Genomic DNA, 15252 nt, shown 5'->3' with positions numbered 1-15252 from the left:
GATCCTGTCTACAGGGGCCATCTCTAGAGGGCAGTTCAGTCTCAACGCCCATTAAGCCCTTGCTATAGTTGGGCAACAAGAGTCGGATGCCAACTGAGGCGCTCAATGCCAAAGGCTCTTGTGATGGGGACACCTGTCCTCTGGCAACTGGCTAGAACCAAGAGCCAAAAGCTGGTGACGCTGTTTGTTCGGTAGGAGAGAAGGGCTTGATGCAAAAATTACTGGGTGAAATATTATGGCCTGTGTTATGCAGATGGCTATGAAGATCACAGTGGCCTCTGGCCTGAAAATCTATGCATCTGTGATGCTGTTTTGCATAATTTTGAATTGCCCCTAGACTCAAATTAGTACATAAGCTGCATCAAATCTCTCTGGATCATGGAGGTGTTGCCACCAAGGGGATTCCACAAAATTTGCCCCTGTGGTATACCTCATAGCCCACAGTCAAAAAGGGGAGAAGAAGTGAGCGAGTGAAATAATGTATGTAGTTGTTTTCCCAGGGAAAAAAATGATATGTCATAAAAATAATCAAGAAGGGAGGCAACATCACTTGGCAAGAAAATGTCTGTGAAATGCATATGCTGGAAATGTGAATAGTTTGTTCCTAAAAGCTTTACTGCTATATTGCTAGAATACCACAGTATGCAGCTGGAAATGGTGACCAGGGATGGGGGGCAGCAATATAAAAGGGGCTTTCCTCCAGGAAAGCTTGTAGAAAAAACTGCTGGTTGGTACAGTCTGGTCCGTTACAAAGGCAAAATAGTGGCTGTGTATCTGTATTTTCTGAGCCCCAGGGATAAGTCAGCTCTGGCTGGGGTGACTTAGAATCCAGAGAGGGATGAGTTCCATCAGAGGCAAGGAAATCTCCCCAAAGCCTCCCTTCAATTTGGTGGCAAATATTTAACAAAGGGCTCCTTCCAGCAAGCACATCAGTGCTTTGGTTACCGCTGAACTATTCCTGCCAAAGCTGACTTATCCTTGTCTTTGGAATGTACCAGACTGAAAAAAGTGAAAGGTCTCTACCAAATGTTCCCAGAATAAGAAAACCACTCTCTTTCAAATTGATAAGTTAAATACTTCACTACAGCATAAACATTTCTAAGGGACAAAGTATAAACATTTCCAGTGGCGTCCACTTAGTATTATTAAGTTCGTTAGCCAAGTGGTTCTGCCTCTCTCCTCCATTATGGCTGTGAGAAAGTTTTTATTGAAATGGAAAAATAAATGAATTGATTCCCTGCCGTCTCTCACCCCAACTCTTGTAGTATATACACCTGAGGGGTTTCCTGGGCAAAAGGCCAGCGGGAAATTCTGAGGGAGACCATGGCTAAAATATTAGCAGGACAGCACTGCAACTGCCACTCTCATGTTCTGCCTCTGAGTCATTTTGCACCATAGAGGATTGTGAGATGGGGTTGGGTTTGCTTTAATTAGTTGGACAAAAATGTGATTATTACCAAGTGCAAAAACTTTGTCTTATTGGCTCAGCAGCAAAACTTGATCTTTGCAGTGCAGCAAAGTTCTTTCTAATATTGCTTTGGCTTTCTAGTGGGCCTATCGCCATCGTGTCTGGGCACCAGATATCAGATGCTGAATTTTTTGAACTTTTCCCAGCACCAACTGCTGCTGTTCATCAGATGAAACAGCACATGAAGCAAACTTCTCCTTTAAATACGCTCGGGGCATTTTAGTTATTTAGCTTTATTCCCACACACTCAATTTTAGGAGAAAAGTAGCATATTCCTTTTCCAGTGTGGCTGCTTCTTCCTCACTCTCATATTCTGGCTGTGATCTCTCTCTAGGATAACTACTGAGATAATGCCACCTTTTAGTTTTACAGGTCACCATTTTATTCTGTTAAATCATTTGAGTCCCTGCATTCTACTTAACTTCCTCGTTTTCAAGGGAAGGCCCTCTGATACCATGGTGATGAGTGCAGTGCAAATTCCTAGGCAGATTAGATTAAGATATGAGAAATTTTAAGATGTCATAAAAAACAAAACAGGAAAAAACCCACTTGTCTAGTTTCAGGCTTGTTACAAACCTGCGCCCAGTTGCAAGCAAACTTGGGGTGGTTAATGTTGTTCTTCATTGAACTCCAATTTTCACGTCACTTTCATGCAAAACCAGACGAAACTTGATGGTTTTACCTGAGTTCTGGGCTTCAGTCATGCCTGAAATGGTTTGTTTTAAATGTTTAAGAGAGTAAGAGGGAGTTGTGAATCCTTCAGGAACTGGAACCAAAGAACCGTTTTGCACGCTGAACCAAAGCTACTGAGTTTCCCCTAACTCTGGTTACTATAGCAATTGGAGTCAAAAACAGTGTGTCAGTCAGAAGGCATAAGGGTAGTTTGGGTCATAGAGACACTGAGACTGTATGTTGGGAGTGGGAAAGGAGGCTGGCAAGACTCACTAGGACATGGTAAACCCCACCCCAGTTACACTCTTTTGTTATAAAGGCTCCTGGTAGGCCAAATTTTGCTTACTCAGGCAAAACGCAGTGAAGTCAAGACAGAGCGCTGGTCACACTACGAGTTTAGGTTGAATTTAGCAGAGTTAGATCGATTTAACCCTGCACCCATCCACACGACGAAGCCATTTTTGTCGATTTAAGAGGCTCTTAAAATCAAGCCTCTGTACTTCTCCCTGACGAGGGGATTAGCGCTGAAATCGACCCTGCTGGGTTGAATTTGGGGTAGTGTGAACACAATTCAACGGTATTGGCCTCCGGGAGCTATCCCAGAGTGCTCCATTGTGACCGCTCTGGACAGCACTCATTGAGGCTGGCCAGGCGCACCCATGTCTGCCCAGGCGCTCCCGACCAACCTAACTGAGGTCGGCCAGGAGCACCCATGGGACGACGGCTAGCAGTTGTATTGTACCATCTGCCATCCGCAAGGCAAGGCAAAGGGATGCTGCTGTGTAGCACTGCAGTACCACGTCTGCCAGCAGCACCCAGGAGACATACAGTGACAGTGAGCTGAGCGGGCTCCATGCTTGCCGTGGTATGTCGTCTGCACGGTAACCCAGGAAAAAAGGCAAGAAATGATTTTTTGCTGTTGCTTTCATGGAGGGAGGGAGGAAGGGAGGCCTGACGACATGTACCCAGAACCACCTGTGACAATGTTTTTGCCCCATCAGGCATTGGGAGCTCAACCCAGAATTCCAATGGGCGGCGGGAACTGTGGGATAGCTACCCTCTCTGAAAGTCGACGCTAGCCTCGGTACTGTGGACGCACACCGCCAACTTAATGTGCTTAGTGGGGACACACACAATCGACTGTATCGGATCGATTTCTAAAAAATCGACTTCTATTAAATCGACATAATTTCATAGTGTAGACATACCCAGAAAGAGCTCTGGGAGCAAAAGTTGGCTCTTGGGCCTTTTGATACCATCCGCTATGTGTGATCTTTCAGCAGAGGAAAAAGGAATTGTCCTGTGATAAGTGAGCATTTCAGATTTGCATCTGCATTGATAATGTTCTTCCTCTCTTTGATAATGTGAACCACAGTAGTAAAAATTGCTTTAATGATTTTCTTAAGGCACTTAAAATTGAGAAAAAGGTGTAGTGGTTTGAGCACGAGGCATTTCAGTGGTCTAATCCTGGTTCTGACACTTAATCCCTTGGTGGCTTTGGGCAAGTCACTTAACATTTCTTACTGTTTCCCTGTCAGTAAAGTAGGGGTAATAATATTTGCTCATAGGGGTATTGGAAGTAGAGATGGATTTGAGCCACATTTTTCCAGAGTCTGGTGTTTATTCAGGTCTGGCATTAGAGTTCAGGCTGTGTTGCAAAGATAAACGAGTTGATAGTTGAAAAGCGAGAAGATTTTTGGCTGAAGATTATTCAAAAAACTCCCACTGACTTTAATGGGCTTGGGTCCTAAAAGCACTAGGTATCTGCTAAGTGATCCTGTTCATTCAGATTTACAGACTCCCTTCTCCCTAGTGCTTTACTTCTCCCTCTGTCCCCTCACCTCAGGAAGCAGAGCATGGATTATAAAGGAGTTAATTTTGCTCATTCTTGACAGTTCTGCCTGAGTGTACACACGTTTTTGTTTAAGCATTGTGAGATTCCTAATTATGAACATTTTAAAGCACTGTAAAAGCTGTTCTGGATTTCTTCTGATTTTTTCCTCTCTTGGGGCTTGATCAGTCAATAGAGCATTTCCATTGTCTTCAATGGGAATTGGACTGGACTTCGATCCTTTCTGAATCAAAAAAAACCCCAAAGTGCATAAAGGTTATACAGTATAATTGCAGGTCTGGAGGCTTTTCTGGTGGCTATCTCTCTTTTTTAGGGCCTGATCCATATCCCATTAAAGTCAAGACTCCCAAAGACCTCAGTGTGAATTGGACTGGGCCTTTTGTCTAGAGCTTCGCAGGACCTGTTGACCCAAGCCTGCCCAAACAATTGGTTGCAGTTCTACTTTTTCTTTTGAAGAAAAACTTTCCATGGGAGGATTCAATTTGTCAATTCTGTACAAGCAAAACTTGCTCTCATAAACCACCAACAATAATTTCATGGTATCAGAGGAGCAGGAGTGCCGCCAGCTTTTCTGCCGCCCTAGGCGGCGGAAGGTTCCGCCCCGAAATGCCGCCCCCCACAGAGGCGGCGGAAGGTCCCGCCGCCGAAATACTGCCGCGGTCACCGCCCCCCAAATTGTAGTGCCCTAGGCGACCGCCTCGGTCGCCTAATGGGTTGCGCCGGCCCTGCAGAGGAGTGACATACAGTGAGAGTCTTGCTGCTCCCCAGAAAAAAATGGCAGCTATCTTGTGTACAACTATCACTTTACTATTTTTTTACCTTCAAGATTAAAAACTTTCAAGATGAGGCTTACAAGGTTTATGGTAGAGCAGAAAATATACATAGAAGAAGCAAATTAAAATTCCATAAATATATTTGCTGGCCAAAATTTACGCATCCTGTATTCCTAGGGTATCTAATTAGAACTACGAAGAAAATAGCCCTGGAAAGGATAGGCATTTTGTTCAAATAATTTTTAAAAATTGAGCTAAATAATGGCCATTTTATACTGCACACAGTATAATTGTTCTCCTTGTATTGGGGAGTAGTTATAAATTATCTAGTATCCCATTCGGTTTTGTTGCCATGCAGAGTTCCAAACAATTGTGAATGTAGTTACTGGGCACGTAAATTCACTGCTTTCTGACAGCTATACCGTTATTGCAGCTACTAACTAACCTTCTGCATAAAAAAAATGAAATTCCTATGAAAGAATGGGCATTTATCTAAGTGCTGACATTGAAACATTCTGAATAACTCTTTGAATCATTTGTACTATTATGGGTAGAAAATGTAATTATTGTAATCAGCCTTGAGTCTGAGGCCATGTTGTAAAAAAAAAAAAAGAAAAAAAAGAGAAAAAACCCCAGATCTGAACAACGAAAATGAACCTTGATAATGGAACAGCCTTGAATTCCACTTCATTTATCACACTAATGGATGTCAAGATGACCTCAATCAAACATTTTGTTTTGCAGTTTCCAGCAATGGAAAAGGCTTGCTTTTTTTCCCCCCTGAAAAAAATGTTATTTAAATTGTTTCTTTATAAAATGATCCTAGTAATTACATTAGAGTAGAAGGTCAAAGTCAATATGAAATACTATCCACCAACCCTTTGATGAGTCTAGCATGGGATCTTTACTGACACAGTCTTGCATATCTCAATAATCCCAGTGACGTACTTGTTTTTTCCCCTCTTCCTATTCTTTGTATTTTTAAAAACAGAAATCATATTTCTTAGTGTTTTTTTATTTTCTTATTACTTCAATTTCCCTGTAATTTTTCACCTAGTATTTTAAATAAGCTAATTGGCTATCAGACATGTCTGGGTTTCCCAGACCATAGCCATGAAAGAAAACATCAAAATCAGAAACCAGCTAGACCCTTCATAATATGAATGCCCTACTGAGCTGGCTTGCATCACTTGGGCCTGCCAAAAGAACCATGTCGATATCACTTTGTGCCTGACTTCAGTGGGGTTTCATGAGGGCATAGGGGGTCTGTCCGTGCAGTTCTCTTTGCAGGATCAAGGCCTAGGTTATTATTAGAGATGGGCCTAAACCAGAAGTCCAAAGCCAGACAACTCAAAGCATTGTGAGGATTAGTAGTATTTAAATCTAGATCTGAATTTTGCAACTGTTTTTTCCTCTGTAATGGACAAAACTAAAGACCCAGATTCAAACACGTCCAAAGTTCAAGGATGGGGAAGACTAACATTTGGATCCAAATTTAAATGAGGATGGTTTGGGCCTGTTTCTAGTGGCTATTACCCTGTGCTGTATTTCTCAAGGCTGTGTCCTTTAGAAATGGATAAATATACTTCTGGAAATGCGGCATAACAGTTTCAGATACTTTGGGGCTGAACCTAACTGATAAATTCTACAAGGTACAAATTTTTAGGCTCCGATATTATAGATTTATACAGATATGTAACTTTATGCATTGTGAGTAGCCTAATTGACTTCCTAAGACTACTCACAGAGCATAAAGTTAAGCATGTGTATAAGTCCACAGAACTGTGGCCTTAGACTCTAAGAAGTATGTCTACCTATATGTCTTTGTAAATTGCCTAGCCCAGTGGGACCCTGAACCTGGTGACGTTGGGAGCTATCACAATAATAATAATAATAATTAATAATTAATAATATCATAAGAAAATGTTGAGATCTTTGATATTTTCCAAATGAGGTCTACAGGTTAAGGTTGGTTTATTCCCAGGCCTACTCAGGTACGTAAATGATAAGGGAAATTGCATGAGCAATCTCCAGCCAGGCACAATCTAATTCATAACCTACCCTGAGTGCAATAGTACTGCTGAGATTGCTAGCTTCCCCATTTGGGCCAGGAAGGGTGCAGTCTTCCTCTCACAGCAAACATTGGGCATAAACCCTGTGCAGGGGGAGCATATTCTGCACTCTGGCCTGGGTGCTCCCATTCCTGGAAGAATTCCAGTTGAGTCACCTAGAGAGCTTCTGGGGACACTTGGTGGTGCAGACTAGAGCTCTTTGACATCTGGCTGTGGCTTAACAGATGTGATCATCAATCTTTCCACCATCTTTGTGGGGTAGGTATGTCTTATAGCAGTTTTAGAAATAAATAAATGGAGACAGAGAGTGGTTAAGAGTGTAGTTTTCAAAAGTGGCTCCTGATTTAGGTGCAGCCATTTTTCAAGGGTCTAAGTTGAACACCCAAAAGTGAAGGCACCCAAAATCAGTCGCTGCTTTGAATATTGTGGCCTGAGTGATTTGTGAAAAGCCACAGAGCAAAGGGATGGCAGAACACACGAATGAGTAGAATCCAGTCCCCTGCTCTTTTCCATCATCTGCTAGCTGTCTATCAGCATAGTATTTGAGCACGTCTAACCTCTCCTCCGTGCCCCTTCCCAGAAATAAGAAAAATTGTCAAACAACATGTGGGTATCTTGTGCTATGTTATCAGCTCCAATTTATTTTGTTACCTGATTTAGTGAGGTGATGACATTTTCACCAGAACATCCTGGTTGCTCCATAGGAGAGCCTGAAAGTGGCATTAATATAATATTAATTCACAGGGAAATAGAACAAGAAAGAGGATAAACAAACTGTAATTTAAGCCAGGTAGTGTTACCTGTCTGAGTCAAGTGGGTACAGAATTTATGCCCTGAGATATAAATAAGTCATTCCCTAGGTTTTCAGGTGTCATCACACACCACAGGAGCCACCACCACCAGGGCCCTGCGCTGGGACCCAGTGAAGAGGGAGGTCCCAGATCCCCCTACACTAGCTGCCACCCCCAGGGAGCAGCCCACTTCCCCGACTCTGACCATTAGGCCATACAGCCCGAGTGAGAAGGCAATTGTATTGACTCTGGCCCTTAGGCCACACAACCGTATTGAGGAGGTCAGTCATACTGACTGTGGCCACTAGGCCATACAGCCCGAGTGAGAGAGCAATTATATGGACTTCAGCCATTAGGCTGTACTGCCCTGATGACAAGGGCGACCATAGATTCTAGGACTGGAAGGGACCTCGAGAGGTCATCGAGTCCAGTCCCCTGCCCGCATGGCAGGACCAAATACTGTCTAGACCATCCCTGATAGACATTTATCTAACCTACTCTTAAATATCTCCAGAGATGGAGATTCCACAACCTCCCTAGGCAATTTATTCCAGTGTTTAACCACCCTGACAGTTAGGAACTTTTTCCTAATGTCCAACCTAGACGTCCCTTGCTGCAGTTTAAGCCCATTGCTTCTTGTTCTATCCTTAGAGGCTAAGGTGAACAAGTTTTCTCCCTCCTCCTTATGACACCCTTTTAGATACCTGAAAACTGCTACCATGTCCCCTCTCAGTCTTCTCTTTTCCAAACTAAACAACCCCAATTCTTTCAGCCTTCCTTCATAGGTCATGTTCTCAAGACCTTTAATCATTCTTGTTGCTCTTCTCTGGACCCTTTCCAATTTCTCCACATCTTTCTTGAAATGCGGTGCCCAGAACTGGACACAATACTCCAGCTGAGGCCTAACCAGAGTAGAGTAGAGTGGAAGAATGACTTCTCGTGTCTTGCTCACAACACACCTGTTAATACATCCCAGAATCATGTTTGCTTTTTTTGCAACAGCATCACACTGTTGACTCATATTTAGCTTGTGGTCCACTATAACCCCTAGATCCCTTTCTGCCATACTCCTTCCTAGACAGTCTCTTCCCATTCTGTATGTGTAAAACTGATTTTTTCTTCCTAAGTGGAGCACTTTGCATTTGTCTTTGTTAAACTTCATCCTGTTTACCTCAGACCATTTCTCCAATTTGTCCAAATCATTTTGAATTATGACCCTGTCCTCCAAAGCAGTTGCAATCCCTCCCAGTTTGGTATCATCCGCAAACTTAATAAGCGTACTTTCTATGCCAATATCTAAGTCGTTAATGAAGATATTGAACAGAGCCAGTCCCAAAACAGACCCCTGCGTAACCCCACTTGTTATGCCTTTCCAGCAGGATTGGGAACCATTAATAACAACTCTCTTAGTACAGTTATCCAGCCAGTTATGCACCCACCTTATAGTAGCCCCATCTAAATTGTATTTGCCTAGTTTATCTGACTCTGGCCATTGGTCTGTACTGCCCTGTGGGCTAAGGGCAGGCTAGCGGACTTAACCGTGGGGCCGTGACGCCCTTGCCCTGCCCCAAGGCGGAACGGGGTATACTTGTGCCATGATACTGCAATTTAATATAATCAAATCAAATAAAAAAACCTAACAACAACCCACTAAACAAACAAGCAAAGAACCCTCGTAAGCACTGGTTAGGCTGGCAGCCAGTAACTACTGAGGACCATGAACACTCAGCTATGCAACACACCTAGCTTCAGTGTTCCTGGTCCCCCACTCCATTAGCCTGTTTATCCACCTGTGGGAGTTGTGCCCCTAACTCCCTTAGGCTGTTTTGAAATCCCCAGCCATAATGCCTACCACAAAGGGGCCTAATCCCTAGCTGATCCTGTAGGGACTACAATAACACAACAATAATGTTATCTGAAGAAAGTTTGTGTGAATCTTAGTATTGCCATCCCTAAGCATTCAAAAAATAGTCAGGCCTCAAATAAATCGTGAGATTGGCTTAAAATTAGGGCTGTCGATTAATCGCAGTTAACTCAAAAAAAATTAATTGCGATTTAAAAAATTAATCACGATTAATCGCAGTTTGAATCACACTGTTAAACAATAGAATACCAATTGAAATGTATTAAATATTTTGGATGTTTTTCTACATTTTTGAATATATTGATTTCAATTACAACACAGAATACAAAGTGTATTGTGCTCACTTTATATTATTTTTATTACAAATATTTGCACTGTAAAAATGATTAAATAGTATTTTTCAATTCATCTCGTACAAGTACCTTAGTACAATCTATTTATTGTGAAAGTGCAACTTACAAATGTAGATTTTTTTTTTGTTACATAACTCCACTCAAAAACAAAACAATGTAAAACTTTAGCACCTACAAGTCCATTCAGTCCTACTTCTTGTTCAGCCAATCACTAAGAGGGACAAGTTTGTTTACATTTACGGGAGGTAATGCTGTCCGCTTCTTATTTACAATGTCACTGAAAATGGGAACACACGTTCGCACGGCACTTCTGTAGCTGGCGCTGCAAGGTATTTACGTGCCAGATATGCTAAACATTTGTATGCCCCTTCCAGGGCCGGCTCCAGGCACCAGACGAGAAAGCACGTGCCTGGGGCGGCACATTGTAAGGGGCAGCATTCCAGCCAATCTTGGGGCGGCCAGTCCAGCCCTGCAGGGGCACGGACCCCGGCCCGGGGCGGGCAGGAACTAACGATCCTCATCGTGCTGCCAGGCTCCCCGGGATGCGCCAATCCCTGCCACCTGCACCGGCCTCCGCCTCCCGCGCCGCTTTGAGCCCGGCCCGGCTGAGCCGCCTTTAAAGGAGCGGCTGAGCCAGCACCTCCTGCAGCTCCCAGGCACCGGAAGAAGGGAGGGTTTTGCGGCGGCCCAGCGGGCAGTGAAGGCAGGGAGGGAGGGTTCTGCGGCGGCCCAGCGGGCGGCGGAGGGGCAGACCCCACTGATCCCGGCGCTGTTTGCATTACTGGCCCCGCACGAAGGTCGCAGACCCCAGCCAGCGCTGCCTGTGTCGGCCCCCTCAGAGCCTGCCCAGCCGGGAGAGGCACCCCAGGGCCGGAGGGGGGAGCCCCTCTCACCCGGCTGCAAGCGGGCTGCAGCGCCTGGCTGCCCATGGGTGGAGGGAGCGGGCGGGTGCCGCCCTTCACCCCCCTGCGAGCCACCTTGACCGCCCTCCACGCGCTCCCTGTGGCTGCCGTTGTTTTTTTTTGCTTCGGCAGTCCGGCCACCTTTTTTTTTTTTTTTCCGCCTGGGGCGGCAAAAGAGCTAGAGTCAGCCATGGCCCCTTCATGCTTTGATCACCATTCCAGAGGACATGCTTCCATACTAAAAAAATGCGTTAATTAAATTTGTGACTGAACTCCTTGGGGGAGAATTGTCTGTCTTCTGCTCTATGTTTTACCCGCATTCTACTATATATTTCATGTTATAGCAGTCTTGGATGATGACTTGGCATGTTGTTTGTTTTAAGAACATTTTCACTGCAGATTTGACAAAATGCAAAGAAGGTACCAATGTGAGATTTCTAAAGATAGCTACAGCACTCGACCCAAGGTTTAAGAATCTGAAGTGCCTTCCAAAATCTGAGAGGGCTGAGGTGGGAACATGCTTTCAGAAGATTTAAATGAACAACACTCCAATGCGGAAACTATAGAACCCGAACCACCAAAAAAGAAACTCAACCTTCTGCTGGTGGCATCTGACTAGGATGATGAAAATGAACATACGTTGGTCTGTAGTGTTTTGGATCGTTATCGAACAGAACGCATCATCAGCATGGACCTATGTCCTCTGGAATGGTGGTTGAAGCATGAAGGGACATATGAATCTTTAGCGCATCTGGCATGTAAATATCTTGCAATGCCAGCTACAACAGTGCCATGCGAATGTCTGTTCTCACTTTCAGGTGACGCTGTAAACAAGAAGCAGGCAGCATTATCTCCTGCAAATTGTAACCAACCTTGTTTGTCTGAGCAATCGGCTGAACAAGAAGTAGGACTGAGTGGACTTGTAAGCTCTAAAGTTTTATATTGTTAAATTTTTGAATGCAGTTATTTTTTGTACATAATTCTACGTTTGTAAGTTAAGCTTTCATGATAAAGAGATTGCACTACAGTACTTGTATTAAGTGAATTGAAAAATACTATTTTTTATTTTTACAGTGCAAATATTCATAATAAAAATAAATATAAAGTGAGCACTGTACACTTTGTATTCTGTGTTATAATTGAAATCAATATATTTTAAAATGTGGAAAACATCCAAAAATATTTATATAAATAGTATTCTATTATTGTTTAACAGCACGATTAATCGTGATTAATTATTTTTAAGCGCTTGACAGCCCTACTTAAAATAATAATACATTTTGGGCTTTGTATTTGCCATCTGGCTTTTGAGCCTTTAGGTTGCACTTGATTGTGTTTAAGCTTTTTTCCAGTCCCATGGATATAACTCTAGGAGCTGGGGCTTTAGGAAAATACTCAAATCTCATCAGACTCCATATAATCATGAGAGACGTGCAACACTGGAATCCATCCTTTCTGCTTGAATCAGTGGAAGAAACTTTTAAAATATTAAAAACAAAACCTAACAAATGAGGCTTTAAAACAATTTAGAGGTGTATATATGTGTATGTCTGTGTTGCACATTTCTAAACTTACCTTGGTGGTTTAACGTCGAAAAATGCCCCTGCGCCCTCTCCCCCAAAATCTCTTCCTGGGATATGCAGGACCTAACTTTCAACCAGCAGCACCTATACAGAGCATGCAAATTCCACATTTGGGTGGCCAGATCAGCACTTAGGCACATTGGTACTTGTTTTAATGGAACTTGGATGCTCTGTCTAAGCACACAGGTTTGGCCTTGTATTTTTCTATTCCTCACTGCAAAGCCATGTTTAACTTTCTTTCATATACTTCAATGGGGTAGTATCACTCTTCCTTATAATGTTCCACTGAACTTTATACCCTCCTTAGTATATCTTGATTGGTGATTTTGGTAAAGACGGTTTATTTAAGTCACACAAACTGGCTATTTAGAAATAAATTTTAATTCAGTAAAAGATAATGGAAAAGTTTGCCATAATGCTTATTTCATGCATGCCTTTTTGCACACTACTCACATCCCATGGATGATCCTTTACAACTGATTGTTGAGTTAAATGTGATGCTCTCAAGTCTCTGTAGGAGAAAATCAACAAAAATAATCAGAAATGGCCCAGAAGGTGGCATGGGAGCTTAACTCTCCTTACCAGTGTCTAAGTGTTTAGACAAATATTGGGGCTTTCAGACTCTGAACCAATGGAGAATGAGGGCATGGAGACACTATGGGTGCTACAGTGGTGCAGCTCTGGTGCTGCAGCCATGTTGCAGTAGCACCATAGTGCAGATACTTCCGATATCAATGGAAGGAGTTTTTCCATTGATGTAGGTAATGCACCTCTCCTAGTAGTAGTAGCTAGATCAATGGAAGAATTCTTCTGCCTACCTAGCCACATCTACATTGAGGGTTAGGTCAGCTTAACTACAGCACTGAGGGGAGTGAATTTTTCACACCCTTGAGCGATGTAGCTAGGTCGCTCCAAATTTTAAGAGTGGAACAGGGCTGAATGTGGCTGAAGAAAAAGAAAGTCACCCCATGCAAAGAGCATCCCCTTGCTGAATAGACACAGGCCAACTTGCCAAAGTAGTGGGCGGCTTTTAGTAAGGATGCAGGAAGTAGCCAAGTGTTGGAAAAAGGAAAGTGAACAAATGATAGGTGAGAAGAAGGGGAGAATTGTATATAAAATATTAAAAGGGATGTATAAAGAAAGAAGGGAAACAGATTTCTGTTCCTTTCCTGGGAATAATGAATGCACTCAGTAGTAACCCCAGGCTAAAAAATAGACCAGTGACTCATCATAGGAAAAGAAAAAGATTGTAGACATTTTTAACTTAAGCTTTTTAAAAATAAATAAATCTGTAGAGTGCATCATAAATCAGCCATCTCCTTCCCCCTCCTTCCCCTCTACCCCCAAACATTAACTGAAGGGATTGGAAACATTTGTTTAAAAAATATATATAAGTGCTTTTCTTTCCTTTTTTTTGCCAAATCATGCAGAAGATGCTGGCAGCTGCAAAGATTCAATTATACACAATGCAAAAAATAATTTAAAAAAATAATGGCACTTGAAAAAAAAATTGCCTCTCCAGAAATTGCGTGGAACAATAAATCTGTTAATTAGCTCATTAATATTCAATTGGGGTCAGTGGGCTTAATAGAACCTTTTTCTGAGACCCAAGAAATTTTCAAATCACAATGTTAAGTCTGCCCACTTTCATTATCATCTAAGTGCAGGCAGTCCTTATCTAGCTGCCAGATGTCTTAGAACAATGCAGTGCCATTATCATCCCATTGCAGTGGGTAAGAATACTACATTTATATGTTGCAGGCTGTGAAGTAAAAATGCTTGAGCATTTAGCGTAATTGATATATGGTTTCTGCTGTATTGTTTAGGGCTGTTTGTTTGCTCTACTGGTATTTAAGGCAGTGGAGCATCAGAAGATTGATTTTCATTGGCTGCCATTTTTTCTACCAAGTCAATGACAACTTGTCAATGCAAGACCCTGACCAATAGAATCTATTAAATAGTCATGACAGCATAGGGTTTATTTGCTATTCAGCTCTGAATTTGGAGGCCCCATATGTGTATGTACGGAGATGCTGGGGCCAATGAACCTTTAATATATTTGTCGGATTTTGTCTGGCAGATGATCTAGGGTAACAGTTGCTTCTACTATTTTCATGTTAAACCACAGTCGCTTTCAAAGGGCAAAATGCAACATCAGGCTTCTTATGGCTTTTTTAATTATCCAAGTAATTACAGCCCTCCACAGTGAGACCAATTATCTCCTTCCTCCCTGACGATCAAAGTGGGGATGTTTGGACCATTATTACAACTTTTGGAGTTCACTGTAGTGAACACAGTTGTTTATGGCATTCCACAAAACTTTATAAAATAGTTGTGATCAGAATTAGATTTTTTGTTTAGTTTGTAGTAAATCTTCCAAGTTAGTTTAGAAAGGCCATTTAGGCCCAAGCAGTTTGACACAGACTCTTTAAATCACTGTCACAGACCCTTGACATGTAATATACTCTTTTGATGATTAGATTGTAAATGAAAAATACAGTCAGCATTAACACTACAGAAAATGAACATGATCTACAGTGCTACCTACCTGCCTTTACAAGGCCTAATTTTAGCTCAATATTATAAGTGACACCAAACAATCTGAAAGTCGCCTAGAACACTTAGCAATTTCCTACTCTAAACTTTTATATTTTTCCCAAAAAAATATGTTTCTCCATGGAGGAACAATTCCTCTTTTTTATTTATTTTTTCCCCAGAAGTTTGTTTGATAAATGATCTCAGAGAGCTGAAAAGTATAAAGAAAATGTTTCACTGAAAGTTCAGTCAGACATTTTTTTTCTTCTGTGAAAGTTCTTTGCTGCCAGTGCTCAAGAGAGAAGATGAATGTTTTAAAAGAAAATGGTGAGAATTTTACAGGCATTTCATAAATAGCATGCTTTGTACTTGTCGGCTTTCTGTGTA

This window comes from Terrapene carolina, unplaced genomic scaffold (genome assembly GCF_002925995.2).
Source record: "Terrapene carolina triunguis isolate 2854851 unplaced genomic scaffold, T_m_triunguis-2.0 Scaffold96, whole genome shotgun sequence".
NCBI classification, from domain to species: domain Eukaryota; kingdom Metazoa; phylum Chordata; order Testudines; family Emydidae; genus Terrapene; species Terrapene triunguis.
This window is presented reverse-complemented; position numbering follows the sequence as displayed.